This window comes from Felis catus, chromosome D4 (assembly GCF_018350175.1).
Source record: "Felis catus isolate Fca126 chromosome D4, F.catus_Fca126_mat1.0, whole genome shotgun sequence".
NCBI lineage: Eukaryota > Metazoa > Chordata > Mammalia > Carnivora > Felidae > Felis > Felis catus.
In genome coordinates this window covers 46,257,820-46,273,221 of record NC_058380.1, presented here as the reverse complement: position 1 = coordinate 46,273,221, position 15,402 = coordinate 46,257,820, and the positions used below count along the sequence as shown (strand labels likewise).

The 15,402-nt window shown below is 42.5% G+C and overlaps 1 long non-coding RNA gene across 12 annotated transcripts in view; it reads right to left on the bottom strand.

Moving 5' to 3' along the window:
• Positions 1-15,361, bottom strand: part of LOC102901148 — a 147,604-nt gene extending 132,243 nt beyond the window's left edge. For 8 of the 12 annotated variants that reach the window (XR_006588583.1, XR_006588573.1, XR_006588580.1 and 5 more), the window contains exons 1-2: positions 13,884-15,293; positions 694-3,002 (exon numbers count right to left, since the gene is read on the bottom strand). This is a non-coding gene — a long non-coding RNA (uncharacterized LOC102901148). The other 4 variants (XR_006588577.1, XR_006588578.1, XR_006588575.1 and 1 more) reach the window with 4 other exon arrangements.
• Positions 15,362-15,402: the final 41 nt, after the last annotated feature.

The window sequence follows — 15,402 nt, the reverse complement described above, 5'->3', positions numbered from 1 at the left end:
GGATTATGTGTCTCCCTCTCTCTCTGCCCCTCCCCTGCTTGTGCCCTGTCTCTCTTTGTCTCTCAAAAATGAATAAATGTAAAAAATTGTTTTTTAAATAATAAATAAAATAAAATAAACAGAGAAAAGAATTATTTTAATAAGTGGCAGAGGCCAATGGATATAAAATAATGTGTATTGTGAAAAAAAAAAGGAAAGGTATGTAACCATATTAATTTTTAAGGTTAATTGTACCATATTAACATGAACTTTCACATTCATGTTTTCTATCACAAAGACTTTAATATTCACTATCTCCTTTTAGTTTCTATAAAATAGGATTGCAATATTATGTTCAATTTAGCTATGAAAATATAGAAATCTGGAGAGGTTAAATAACATTCGTAGAGTTACAAAGCACAGTAGTAAGTTAAGCTGGGACAACCTGGGACTTTTATCATCTGGCCAAGTGAAATTATCAAACTGTGGTTTGTCTTCATTCTGTATATTGACCTTACAAGTTAGGCTGTCTTGTGCGACTGTCATTTTCTTTCTTTGGAACCTAATAATTCACTTGACCACAGTTCAAACGAAACCCCACTCATACACTATTATCTAATAACATTTATTTAGGCTCTGTGCTGGGCAATCCCTTGAGAGAGATACCATTATTCCCATTTTACTGATGACAAAACTAAGGCTTAAAGAACTTACATCACGTGTGCAGGGTTACACTGGCCAACGTAGTTAGAGAGGAGACAGCATCTGGCTCCAGCAAGCTGCCCAGCCAGTGTCTTTGCCCCTTCCCCAGACTCAGGTGGGGCTGCAGAACTCCGGGTCACTGTGCAGCTGACAGAACTGTTTGTGGACAGGCTAAGAAACGGACTACAAGCTAAAAAATTACTTGGATGAATCACATTAATTGCTATATGACAAAAAAAAAATTATCCAAAAGAGTTCATCAACCAATTAAGTGCTTATAATATCATACAAAGAAAATTGTTAGTAAATTGTTACCAAACTTGGAGACAACCACTCTTAAAGGACCCAGAGGTGGGTTTCCTGGGTGGCTCAGTCGCTTAAGTGTCTGACTTCGGCTGAGGTCATGATCTCACGGTTTGTGAGTTTGAGCCCCACGTCCGGCTTTGGGCTGACAGCTCAGAGCCTGGAGCCTGCTTCGGATTCTGTGTCTCCCTCTCTCTCTGCCCCTCCCCTGCTCATGCTCTGTCTCTCTCTCTCTCTCTCAATAACAAATAAACGTTAAAAAAAATTTTTTTAAAGGACCCAAAGGTATCCACAGTGATAGGTATGGTGTTGATCTTCTAAAGACTTATGATTCAACCCCAATTCTGTTTCAGACGGAAATGTATTTCCAACTTGCCTGTGTTCCTCAGGACTCTGCTCTGTGCCTCCCTCTGAGTGCCGACAACAGTCTCACTTCTCCTACTGATGCACAGAGTCAAGCCGAGCCCTCTCTCTAACCCTGCTCTTGTTTGGGATCACACGTTCCCTGGATTGTTTGGGGCTACAAACAATATCAAATTGCATCTGAGAATACAAAAGTATGTAAGTAATACTGACTAGAAATAACTACTCTCTTTTGCAACCCCTAGCCCATGATCAGTGTTCAGTAAATATTTGTGGCATTGAACCCAATAATATCAAAAATAATCCAGAAGGAAGGTTAGCCCAGAGTATGTAGGAATATGTAAGATCCACCATGGGTAATCGAACATTGAGTGTACTTCTTCTTCAAATCATAGAAATGGAAGAGGAATTAAAGATAATTACATCCCATGAGCAACTCAGGCCCAGAGATACACCCAAGGTCACAATGATGATTAGTGGCAAGTAGACCATGAAGCGATGCTCTTTCTGCAATGTTGTCACTTGGAAATGTCATTTTAAAACTAAACTCAGTCACACTCTCAAATATGTGGTTCCCTCAAAACAGATCTCTAGATACATGTATATTTAGGTCTTCACAAGCATATGCTTTTTAAATGCTGGATATTCCTAAATCTGGCCTCTGAGTCAAGAGACCTCAGTTTTAGTCTCAGTTTTTGACTAACCACTTGATAGTGAGTCACTTTAGCGTACTAAAAATTAGTCTCCTGAACTGTAAATTAAGAGGCCAAATATATCTATTAGGTTGCAAATGACCAAAAATATATACATGCATATAATTTATAGGTACATATATATGTACATTTATACATATATATTATATATATATATGTATCAAACTGACTTCAGCAAAAAATGCAAACTGACTTATCTCTTGTAACTGAAGAATTTAGAAATGCACCTGTTTCAGGTGTGGCTTAATCCAGCGGCTTGAATAACGTCACCAGGATCTAATTTTCTCCCATCTCTCTCTTATGTTCCTATAAACTGGCTCTGCTTTCAGGCCCCGTGTGTCACAAGATGGCTGTCAGCTACTCTAGGCCTATGTGCTCCCAACTCAAGTCCTTTGGGTCAGGCAAAGTCAACAACTACACTGGACAAAATACCTTTTAAGTCACTTACATGTGCATTGATTTCTGGTTCTGTGAGCTTCTGTTAATGTCTATCTTAGGGTATAAGAATAAGTTAACTGTTTGGAGGAAACTTAGACTCCTACTGCCATTGCCATGACAAATAACAGGCACTTCATCATGTGCCCCACGCTTTAGTTCTGCCCGACTGTAGCTTCTTCCCTGTACTCTGTCGTCACAGGTCCCTCTGCCCTTGTACACAGTCTTCCCTCTGTCTTAGATGCCTTGATTCTTCCTTATCTCTCCGAAAAGTGTTTATACCCACTGCACCAAACTTTTCCCTGGGAAATCTTCCCTGATTACAGCCCTCCCCTCAAGTGAAACTGACCACTCGATTGTACTTAAACCTTCTCAGTTACCTTGAAGGGCATGCATATCATATTGTATAGTGTTCACATGTTTGCATATCTTCTCCAAGGATTATTGGCATTTGAAAGGCAGGAACATCCTTATTCAACTTTACATCCTCAGGGCCACATGCAATGCCTGAAACATAGCAATCATTTGATAAACAGTAATGATTCAATCAATGAATCAATGAACTTTAGTTCCTCCAAACTAGAACATTACTGACTCCCATTTTGTCCCTAAAACATACAATTATGCTCTAAAACCCCACCTTTCAGGTTCTTTGAATGAACCACACTTTCTCAAATCCAAGTTTGTGCATTCTGTCGTATCTGCCTAGAATATCCTTCTCCCACTCCCTGCCTGATTCCCCAGTGTCACCTAATCAAATTTTCTTTTCCTTCAGCTCACAGTTCCTCAGGAATACCTCCCGTGATCTCTTGAATTCAATTACACCCCCGTGCATCCTGAACTTTTCCTTCCCTGACCCTTTTCACACCTACAGTTATTTGTTCAATGTTTGCCTTCCTTGACTGACTATAAGGTCCATGAGGGCCGGGACCCTACTGTCTTCACAGGTGTGAACAGGAAAACAGGACTGTGGAGTAGTCTGATTCAGTTTGGGAAGAATGAAGAAAAGGAGAATAGAAACAGATTCTGGACACTTGCCCATCTCCACTGACTCCTTTTACCTTCTTCATCTGGACCCCAACATACAGCCGGCTTTTGGACTTGTGTTTTATAGCTGAATATGGAACATTAAAGCCTGTTTCTTCTTATTTAAGATTTATAAGACATTTTAGGCTCCTTTCTCGGTAGATCATTGTAGTCTTTCAAAAAACAATCCAATCAATAAGTATTATGGAACTCCTGTGGCCAGCACGGAGAACTCTGTGGCCAGAGATGCTTTAGCCTGCCTTCGTATCTCACGTCTCTACATCCTTCCTAGACACGTGGCTGCTTGTGTGTGTTCATCCTTTTCAGTTTCTTTTTATTTTCGTTTTAAAATTTTTTAACTTTATTTTTGAGAGAGAGAGACAGAGAGAGTGAGTGGGGAAGGGGCAGAGAGTGCGGGAGAGAGAGAATCTCAAGCAGGTTCCACACTGTCAGCACAGAGCCCGGTGTGGGCCCAAACTCACAGACGGTGAGATCGTGACCCGGAGCCGAAACCAAGCATCAGACACGTAACCAACTGAGTTACCCAGGCGCCCCTTTTTCAGTTTCTTTTTAAATCGGCACTCTGTGATCGCAGGAACACACTTCAGTGGTGCGTTAGGTGAGAAAGTTGAGATACTTGCTTACATGACTCAACCCAGCTCATGTTTTCTCTGAAGCTTCATTTATTCCCTCCCTCATTCTGACCACACCGTTTTGGCAACACCACTAAGTACTGAAGATGGCAATGATTAAGTCCAGTCTCCTAAATAAAAGATGCACTATACATCTGTCTGTTTATAGTAAGAAAAATCCATGCTACGATCTGTCTGAACATAACAGCCTGTACCATTCCACAAGGAACACTCATGCTAAATTTTCCCTGACTTACAAAAAAAAGGAGGATTCAAAAATTCTGTGCATCCAAGGGGCGCCTGGGTGGCGCAGTCGGTTAAGCGTCCGACTTCAGCCAGGTCACGATCTCGCGGTCCGTGAGTTCGAGCCCCGCGTCAGGCTCTGGGCTGATGGCTCAGAGCCTGGAGCCTGTTTCCGATTCTGTGTCTCCCTCTCTCTCTGCCCCTCCCCCGTTCATGCTCTGTCTCTCTCTGTCCCAAAAATAAATAAACATTGAAAAAAAAAAATTCTGTGCATCCTTGGAAACTGGGATCAGCTTTCTTCCAAAGCTGATTCTAGAGAAGGAGACTTTAACAAAAATCCTCACCTCCCAAATCCCTATGCTTTGAGGGGAACGCCCCAGGCAGTTTGGAGTGACGTGATAAAGGATAAGCATAGAGTTTGGGGAATTCTCAAGAAGCCAGAAGAGCAGCATTACCAAGGCAGAAAATGTAAGTTGAACGAGAATTTTAAACACATTAATGTTTACCTAGTAAATGTCAACTCTTCGCCACCCAGATGGTGCTGTAAAGGAAGTCAGGGGAGATTCAAATGGATAAAATCAGAATTTCTGGAGAGAAGTCAACATGAGCAATCTGAGAAAGAAGGCACTGGGAGGTCACCAGCCTTCCAGGGGAGGATTCAAAGCCTCAGACAAAATCAGTGACAGTTCAAAGAACTTCTGTCTCTGGGCGATTCTCCAAGGCAGTTTCTACCTGAAGGCCCAAAATGGCCCTTATTCCAGAATGAAGAGGCAGGGGTATGAGCCCACCCAGCATAGAATACATACATCACATAATGTTGTAAGCTAAGAGAGAAAAGGGAACATATAACCGAGTTTTCTTCTCTCGAGATGAAATCACATTTTACTAAAAATAATCTGGGCACTTCTTCCTCGTTTACCAAGCGTGTCGTATCGCGCTGCACGACAGAGATAGGTGCACCCCATTACTCTAAGGCATGTGGTTTCTGCAGAAAAACAGCCTCCATGTCCCAGGCCGTGAAAGGAAAACAAAATCACCATCTGTAGGAAAGTGATGATAGAACAAAGCTAATGAACCTGCTTGGAAATTACCCTTTAAAAAGTCTATTCCACCACAGAAGCTGCCTTTCCCCTTCCAAGAATATCCAACATCTAAAAACTCGAGTACAGTCTCAGTTCAATTTCAAAGGGAGCTAGGAAATACTCAGAAAGGAATGCCTTTCTCTTGGTTAGAATCAAAGCTGCCTGTCTCCGTGAAAGATTTTAGACAGTTTCAAACTGCAATTCTCAGAGTCTAGCACCACTTTCCTGAGGATGTCTTCTGTCAACTCATCCAGGGGAACCTGGCAATCTTGGCTTAAGGCATGCCAGTCAGCTCAGCTCTGCAAATGAGCCAGGAGCTGGAGGCGTTCTTAAGCCTGGAGCAAGGAACTTGGTGGGTGGTCTAGAAGGAAATCCAGGCTTTGTAACAGAAAGATACAGAGATGGAGCTTCTGGCCATGAGAAGCTGCTGAGGGGGACCAACTCCAGGGAAAGATGCCAGTCCACATCAAGACTACATAATCACCAAAGAGAATCAGCCCAGGTGCCAGCCCAACGCTATAAATAAAGAATCTTGGCTTTATCAACGGGAAGCTCTTATTATCCTAGGGAATATGTTACACATACACAGATGAGCACACAGAGAAATACATCAAAGATGTGGGTAACAATAAAACTTAACATACATCTAGCAATTACAGTTTTTAAAGTGCTTTTCCACAAATGACTTCACTGAATCTTCTCAGCTCCAGGGATGGAAGAAAGGCAGATATTTTATTATCCTTATCGCTGTGGCCGCCTTTCGGCTTTATCATGAGGCTAGAGATGAGATGTTAAGTGAAAACTATCTTGCATGTGGCCACTCATCACATCATGAGACCACCCCAGGGATAAGAGGCCTGATCCCTCCACCCTGCACACAGGAGACAGACCATGCTCACATCCTTCATGACCCCAGTTCCCACACAGTGAGCCCACCCACACATGACTGGGCCAGATCCCACCTCAGACCTTCAGACATCTTTGTCACCAAATGACTCACTCCGTCTTTGGAATATCTGTGGTCAATTAATTTCAATCAAGGTTTCCACTCCTATAATCCTCCTATGCCAGAAGAAGGCCAGTCTACCTCCCCGGTTCTTAACCCCTTAATTTCTGCACTTCCTCTCTCTGGCTTCTCTCTTCCAACCACTATGCCTTCGGGAATCTCCTCACTTTATGTAAAAGGAAAAAAAAAACTTAAAAGCAAAGCATCTCCCCACATTATGCTATGTATTTCACCTCCCATAGAACTAAGGGTAGGAGTGACAAGCTATGAGCTCTTTGATCTACTTTAGAACCACCAGAGTTCCACTCTGGTATCCATGCCATCTGACTATACTACCACGTACAATTCTACGTTTCTATCATCTGCTGACCTTCTGGTTACATTCGTTAGGACAGGACACTCCTCTTTCCTCCTCAACCCCACTCCTGCCCACATCTAGAAAACTTCAGTATCTCTGCGGGCAATCCACCCAACACCTTCAATCAACTGTTCCTTGACCTCAAATACACAATAACAAATCTCGCTTTCACTCAGCTTAGACTCCCCCACACTGCCAGGGAAACATCCTGAACTTTGTCATCACCAAGAATGGCTCCACACCCAAAATCTTAACTGCAAACATTGCATTCTCTGACCCAGATGCCTTTCAGGATCCTCCCTTGCACACACCTAGTCCTCAAACTCACTGAGTCCTTCAGTTCCTGAGTCTTAATTTCCCCCACAGTCTCTCAGCCTTCCTCTAAAGAAACTACAAACAGTTGGGCATATGAACCACTCACCACCAGTGTCCTCAAATCCATGCATGTATCTCCCTGTATTGCATTTATCGGGCCAACTCCCAACATAGGGTCAATGTCATCCTGGTACCTCAAAGCAGAACACTCCTGAAGAAAATGTTATAACCACTCAGATTATTGTCATGACAAACATATGGCATCTGATTTTAGAACTTCAATACATCTCCTCAATCCTTTCACTTGATCAACTGTCCTTCCTACTTTCCTTGGCCATTATTTTAAACCTAGGGATCTCTATTGAGGACCTCTATCAGAGCCTGCCTCCCTACTCTAAGCAAACAACATAATCGTTTCCTTCACTGATAGAAAAAGGATCTCCAGAAATGTAAGAGGAAAATTGTGGTATCGTAAGAGCAAACTCGCTTTGAAGAATCTTCTACCCTGTCTATGAGGCTATTATGGAGAAAATTTCTCAACCCTCACCCTAGGCTCTCTTGTCTCCTCATTTTCAGAAGTATATATCATCTACTACTATAGCTCCAATTATCTCTTTTACGCAAAGGACTCTGAAGTCTCTATTAATCAGTCCAAACCTCTGTCCTAGATATCATTAAAACTTCATGGGGCGCCTGGGTGGCTCAGTCGGTTAAGCGTCTGACTTTGGCTCAGGTCACGATCCCACGGTTCATGGGTTTGAGCCCCACATTGGGCTCTGTGCTGGCAGCTCAGAGCCTGGAGCCTGCTTCGGATTCTGTGTCTCCCTCTCTCTGCCCCTCCCCCACTCATGGGTCTCTCTGTCTCAGAAATAAACATAAAAAATTTTTAAAAATAAATAAATAAACATTTTTAAATTTTTTTTTGAAATTAAATAATAAAATAAAACTTCAACTCAAAATTTCCACTTATATATCTATCAACAAAGCACCTCAGATCCTCATGTCCAAAATTGACATTTGACATCTTTCTCTGTATGTCCATCTCTCTGTGTGGTTCTCTCTCTCTCTCTCTGTCACACACACACACACACACACACACACACACACACACACACACATCATTTCTCTTATCTCCTCCTGAATTAAAGGCATCACCACCCAGTTGCCTGAGATAGAAACCTGGTAGTCATCCTGCCTCCTCCCTCTGCCTCACCCAATTCATCAACAATTTCTACTAATATTATCTCCTGCCTTCCCTCAAATCCAATTACTTCCCCCTGTTCAAATAATGAATGACAACCTAGTTCAAATAAGGAAACTAGAGCTGAAAGAGAGGTTAAGACATTGCACAATGTCACACAATTAGTATGACAAAGGCACCTCAGACTCCCATCTGCTTCCAAAACCCTTGCTTGAAACTAGAGAATACTGTCTCACTTGGGGGAACTCTCAGAGCCAAAGATATTTCCAAGAAATACATATTAGACTATTTCAACCACAAGATGGTCCAGATCCCAAGTGAAGAAGGCACTGGGGGGTAATCAGCTTTGCAGGGAAGCACTTAGAGCCTCAAACAAAACCAATAGTTCAGAGAACTTCTGTGTTCAGATTTTCCTTGGGGTAGTTTCTACAGAAAGACCAAAAAATGGGCCTGTGACCAGAAGGAAGAGATAGGGGTACAAACTGATGCTGAATAAAAAAAGCCATTGATGTGACCATGGATGAGCATGTGTCATGAATGAGAATAATCCTTTGTTTTTAAGTTACTGAGATTTTGAGGTTCTTGTTACCACAGCATAACCTGGCTTATCCTGACTGATTCGATATCTTTCTGTTTTCATTCATGCTTGTGTGGTACTCTCACTATCAAATCCAAAAAGAAACAAATATTTGAAAGGGCTGCAAAGAATGGTTCTCTCCGGGAAATAATAATAATAATTCTAATAATTCTTTTTGTTTTCCTGTTCAGTGCATGTTTCTCCCTAGTTTCTCTCTTTATACTTCTGATGTCAGTGAAGGTGACCATCGGAGAGACTGAGAAGGGGAGAAAATGAAATGAACGGCAATTTTTGGGCAGCCCTCCCAGATAAAATTACATAAGAATACACCTTGAGTCCTATGGAAGGTAGATAAATAGGATCGATTCATTAAACTACACCACCTTTCTAGGGCTCTATTCTTTATGTCTTCTTGAGTGTGGTCAGCCAAAATATTCTATGAACTAGAAGCTGCAACGACTTTTGTTCAGTGGTGCAGTGTTCTAAATTACTTTCGGTTAAAAACATGGGCTTTGGAGTCCAGCAGAAATAAGTTCACATCTGGGTTCTCTGCCACTTCCCATCTGTGTGACCTTAAGCGGGTCAAAAATGAAGGCAATGACAGTATCCACCCCAGAGGGCCACTGTGAGGTTTAAACCAGCAGTGAATACAGTGTTTATTACAGTGCATGGCAAGGTTGAATAGATGCTGTTGAGTCCTACTAGCAGTAGGAATACTATTATTTTTATCGTTACTGTCATTTTCACTATTATGACAGATACATGAGGACATGTATTTGTGTACCTAATCCACAGCAGCTTGGTCTGAAAGGCGAGAGAATGTGAAAACTCTTTTGGAAGATGTGAAAAACAGATTGCAACGTGCGTGCAAACTGAAGAAAACAAGGCTCTTCTGGACAACTTGGGAGTTAATTTCTGGAAAGGAATCAAGAGACGATCTCCAGAAAATCAATTTTTTTAATTTAATATTTATTTTTGTCTCAACAATTCATGTGCATTTGGAGGCAAATCTTACCACCATGAGGTTTATAACGAAAACCAACAGCCACTTGTGTGGGGTGGGGTAGAAGTGAACTCACAATATGTGTTATGGTAAGGCCATACGTCGAGTGACTCCAAGTTCGGGGGACCCTAAGCAACTAGGTGGATGGAAAGCCCATTAACTAAGATGGGAAAGACTGGTGGAAGAGGAGGATTTCCAGCAGCAAAGCAGAGGAGGTTGGGTGGAAGCTAAGAATCAAGAGTTCTAATCCGGGCCTACAAATTATCACAGTGGAGATGTCCAGCAGACAATTTGATATATAGCCTAGAGGTCAGGGCATGGGTCAAGGGAGAGTTATGGATCTAGAGGCCACTGGCATGTAGATGTTAAATATTTAGTATTTAAATGATAGCAAGTTAAGAGAAGAGAGCTAAAAATGGGATGCTGAAGCCATTCAATATGTAGAGCTCAGGCTGAGGAAGAACAGCCAGGAAAGGTGACTGAGAAGCAGTGGTAAGACTAGTGAAGAGCCAGGGGGGAGCCATGGTTCTACAGTAAACAGTGGTTCAAGGAGGGTGGCACGCTCAACTGTGTGCATGAGACTCAGTACTCATGATATAAACCCAGCCACCCTCACTTCCCTGCCCCTGCCCTGCTTGGCAATAGTCATAGTTCCCTTCAACTTTCTCACAGCTGCACTTTGGCTCTTATTATTCTCTTGCATTGGAATGCCTCCTCATCTGCCAAGATTCTATCCTCATGACCCAGCAAGAATGCCATGACCTTGGTAATGCATATCTTGACTCCACTAATAAAATAGGACCTCTTCCCCCATTATATCCCATAGCGTGTTGTATACCATATTTTATTTTGCCTTGTGCTATATTTATATGTAGTCTCTCTTCATCCTTCCTGTACCCCAGTTGGACTATAGTGGAGGCCCCCAAACCCTCATAACATAGCAGAATGTTTGGTATGCACAAGGTGCTCAATGAAGATTTTCTTTTTTTTTAAGTTTATTTATTTACTTTAAGAGAGAGATTCGGGGGGTGGGAGGGCCAGAGAAAGAGGGAGAGAGAGAATCCCAAGCAGCCCCATCATGGGCCTCACAGGGCTCCATCCCATGAACTGTGAGATCATGACCTGAGTCTAAACCAAGAGTTGGATGCTTAACCAACTGAGCCATCCAGGTGACCCTCAGTGAAGATTTGCAATGAGTCAAATCCAAAAATACCTAACTCACGTCTGGAAAAGTATCTACAAAGGACAAAATCTTTTATGACTTTAGATTTCTGTTTTCCAGCACATGCATCATTTGCACTCAAGCCCAGGAATTATTTACACATTTTCCTGTTCCTCTATAGGAAAATGGTGGGAGTGATCATTCTTGGGAAACACCTTTTTTTTTTAATATCTTTCTTTTTTTTCAGACTATGTGACTGAAAAACAGGGTAATGAAAGCAAAGCTCTTGCCACAGGCCTTGGTTATGTATCTCCTGAGCTAATGGCTATTTTTAAAACCCATTTCCGTTTCTTCCAGATCTCAGGTCTGAAAATAGAATAACAAATCGCAGAAGTCTCATGGATGAAACAACCTTTGTGATCCCTGAGCCTCACACTAAAAACTAGAAAGATTATACTAATCCAAGCCTTGGGTTAAAAGTCAGGCAGAAGTTCTTGAATGTTCTTGCTTCAAACATCAACATGTACTTGTATTCTCTCACACTGGGGAGGAAGAGTGTGGTAGAAAGAAATCCTCTGGAAGGTAGCTCTGGTCAAGAGTTGAAGGAAGAAGAGAGAGAGAGAGAGAAAAAAAACAGGTTATCAATGGTAAACACAGAATCAAAGCTTTATGAACCAAACAGAATTTCCACAGGCCTAACTATTAATGAGAATTATCTGCTCAGCTGCTATGTACAACATGCTGTAAAAATGGCTGGGGTTTATGGCAAGAATGTTAAATATTATGATTTCCTTTATCCCCTCTTCTTTTTTTTTTTTAATTTTTATTTTTTTAACATTTACTTATTTTTGAGACAGAGAGAGACAGAGCATGAACGGGGGAGGGGCAGAGAGAGAGGGAGGCACAGAATCGGAAGCAGGCTCCAGGCTCTGAGCCATCAGCCCAGAGCCTGACGCGGGGCTCGAACTCACGGACCGCGAGATCGTGACCTGAGCCGAAGTCTGACGCTCAACCGACTGAGCCACCCAGGCGCCACTATCCCCTCTTCTATTGTGTACTAGGTTGTACCTCAACTGTCTTCCAAACTAACCGCTCTTTCGTGGTCAGTGACAATTCAGAAACACAGATCCTTAAACTTTAGCTAAAAATTCCAGGTCTTTACAGATCTTTGAAGATACACAAATAGCCTAGTGATTAAGGATATACATCCTTTTTAAATTATATTCCAGACCCACGACATATGAACTATGTGATCATCCAAATTGGTTGTCTGTGTTAAGATTCCTACCTCCCATGCTTTCAGACTCACGTGTTCAGAATCGGAAAAATTTCTGCGAGTACAAGGTGACACTTATTGCCAATGCCCAGTAGTAGACTGCGTAAGTATAAATAATCAAACTCAACTCCCTTTGCTTGCTAACATTTTCTCACAAGACTAAAAAGTTCAGTAACCTCCTTTTCTTAATGGTGGCGCCACTTCAACCACACTCTGGAAGGTATTGGTTTCCTTAAGTACAATGTGGAACCATCAGAATAAAAGGGCAGCATGAGGGAAAACGACAGTATGGGGCTTTGTGGCCTATCAATTTAGTTGCTCGTAAGAGAATCTGGGAGGGGGAAACCCCCAAAAGATTAGTCACTTCATTTTGTGTTGCAGAGCTCAATTCAGGTTAACAAAGCATTTGCCAACAAAGGAGATGGGAGAATGGCAGTATTCACTTGCTCCGGACTGAATAAACAAATGTGGGATTTGTGGGCTGACTAATGTCCTGGGATAAACCAGGCAGTCAGCCAAATTCTAGGAGTTTTGATGAAAAGACAGCAAGCCCACACTTTTCTTCTTGGAAAGTGCTCCATGGGAGTATTGATGTCCACCAGGCAGCCTGAGCCCTCAGCTCGCCTTAAAAGTTTTGCCCATGTTCAGCCACAGGGAATTCTCAATGCCTCCGTAATCAAAGACCTAGATCAAGTGATAGAAGCTGCATTCCTTCTTCTTGGAAAGTGTTAAATATGCCCTTCATCTCCTTTTAGAAATGTGTTATCACTGTCCCTTTTTAAATACTACATTACCCAGAAATTATACAGGTAGGCCACTAAAAGGTGACTCTGGTTCTATCTGGTTCCACTCATTCATTCATTTCATTCATTGGGCACTTTCCATATGCTCTGGATGCCATCTAAGTCTCTGAGGATAAAGTAATGACTGAATCAGACCACAGCTAATGCCCTCAGGAAGCCCCCAGACAACCTTGAAATCTTTAAGAGCAATGGAAAAGTAATAAAGCCTTATAATTTTATTTTTGGTTGGAGGAAAGTGTTAAAATTTGCAATTATTTTTATTGGGAAAGGCAATAAATCCTTCAATTAAAGGCACACAACATAAATTTGTAGGGATGTCAGAAATTAGAATAAGGGCTTGCCCTTTATTTCTACCATGTTATTAGGACCATATAACCATGGTCTAGACTAAAGTTGATTTTATTACAAACTGCAGCTCCTGAAATGTCAAGGATTAAGTTTCACGGGCTCTTAACTAAAGAAAAACTTCCAGGCAGCAGCTGATACAGCCTCCTTTAAATCTATAAATCTGGCTTATCTACCCAGATCAGAAACATATATGGTACCCGCATGGAATGATTCAGTGTGAGCATAATATACACCAGGGGGAGAGAGTTCACTGTGGTAACTGACAGAGAGCATCTTAAGAGTCTCCACAAAAGTCTCCAAACTTCCTTGAAATTTCAAGTCTTCAGTGGTATTTACCTGCATCAGAACTTTCATACCTCTGTTATGAAGACTTATCTTCAGACTTATTAATGCTCCAGAGTGACAGCAGGAGGCTGCCAAATGACAAATGTAGAGAATTTGTTTTAGGAGGCATTACGTGTAACTGCATTTAGGAGAAAACTAGATTAGCAAAGATTTTAGGCAGATTCTTTCACACACACACACACACACACACACACACACACACACACACACAACCTGGCAAGGAATCTTGACGAAGTCATCAAACCGATACCAAGTTTAACATACTTACATTAGTCTTAGAAACACAATTCGGCAAAAATGACGGTATTGCAAAATCAAGGTTTGGAAAAGGAGGGTAACTCCTCCTTACCTACCATGAAGGCAGGAGGGAGAGTTGAAAGGGCAAGCTATAGACAAACTGGGAAAGAGCTATTGCAGGCTTAAAAACTGGGAAGGAACACCGGAGACTGGGGTTGGATGATAAGCAGGCAGCAGAAACCACCCACAAAAACTCTGACCAGCGGCTCAGTGTGAGCCTTGAAGGAACAAGATGACGCCTAACAGCCCACAAACCAGAGGAAGGCCTGCACAGGAAGTGGAGAGGGAAGGTGCAGAGCTATGGACTCCCGCACAGGATGAAGCCAGTCCATGTGAGGTTCGAGAAAACCAAGAAGGCAATACAAGCATCAGAGTGCTTCCTTATGTCATTAACTCAGGACCACATCCTGATTTCACACAACATGGGACCATAGGAAAGCCATACAAACTGGGGTCATTTTTGAAAACATGTCACAGACAATCAGCACCCTCTTGGAGTACTTTGCTGGCTGGATCCCACTGAGGTGAGCGATTTGACGGGAAGCGTCCAGTTTCCCAGAAAAATGAGACAAACAGCTTGACTTGACAAGTAGCATGAAGTAGCACAAAGAGCTTCCCCAGACAGTGCCAGAGAATTTGGTGCCAAAAGCCTGAGGTGGTTATTAGAAAATGGTTACCGCCCCTGATTGGCTGACTACAGCCTCTTCATCACCAGAAAAAAGCCACGGCAGAATCCAGCCAAAGCAATCACCGCTCCCTTGGGAAGCATTCGCTGTTCACCGTGAGCTCTCGCTAACATCCCTGCTGTTTGCAAAGTGGCGAGACAGGGCAGTGACAGCAATTCCTGTCGTCAGTTAAGGAGAGATTGCCCAGTGGGATTTTAACTTTTAATTGGACTTCAGCCACGCTGTTTCCTTTGGTTACTTATCAGCTGGGAATCCTTTGGCGCCAGGTTCAAGTGCAGTTCCCTTCCACAGTCTTCAGAGCAGTATGGAGGAAGAAAAATTGCCAAGGGGTCAGAACACCCCAGCTCTATCCCTAATCAGCTGCAAGGCCTTTGGCTCAGTCAAGTTGCTTCTTCTCTGTGCCCCCTATTCCTTTAGTTATAAAATAGGAAATATAAAACCCACCTCACAGGGGTGCCTGGGTGGCTCGGTCGGTTAAGCATCCAACTTCGGCTCAGGTCACGATCTCGCAGTCCGTGAGTTCGAGCCCCGCGTCGGGCTCTGTGCT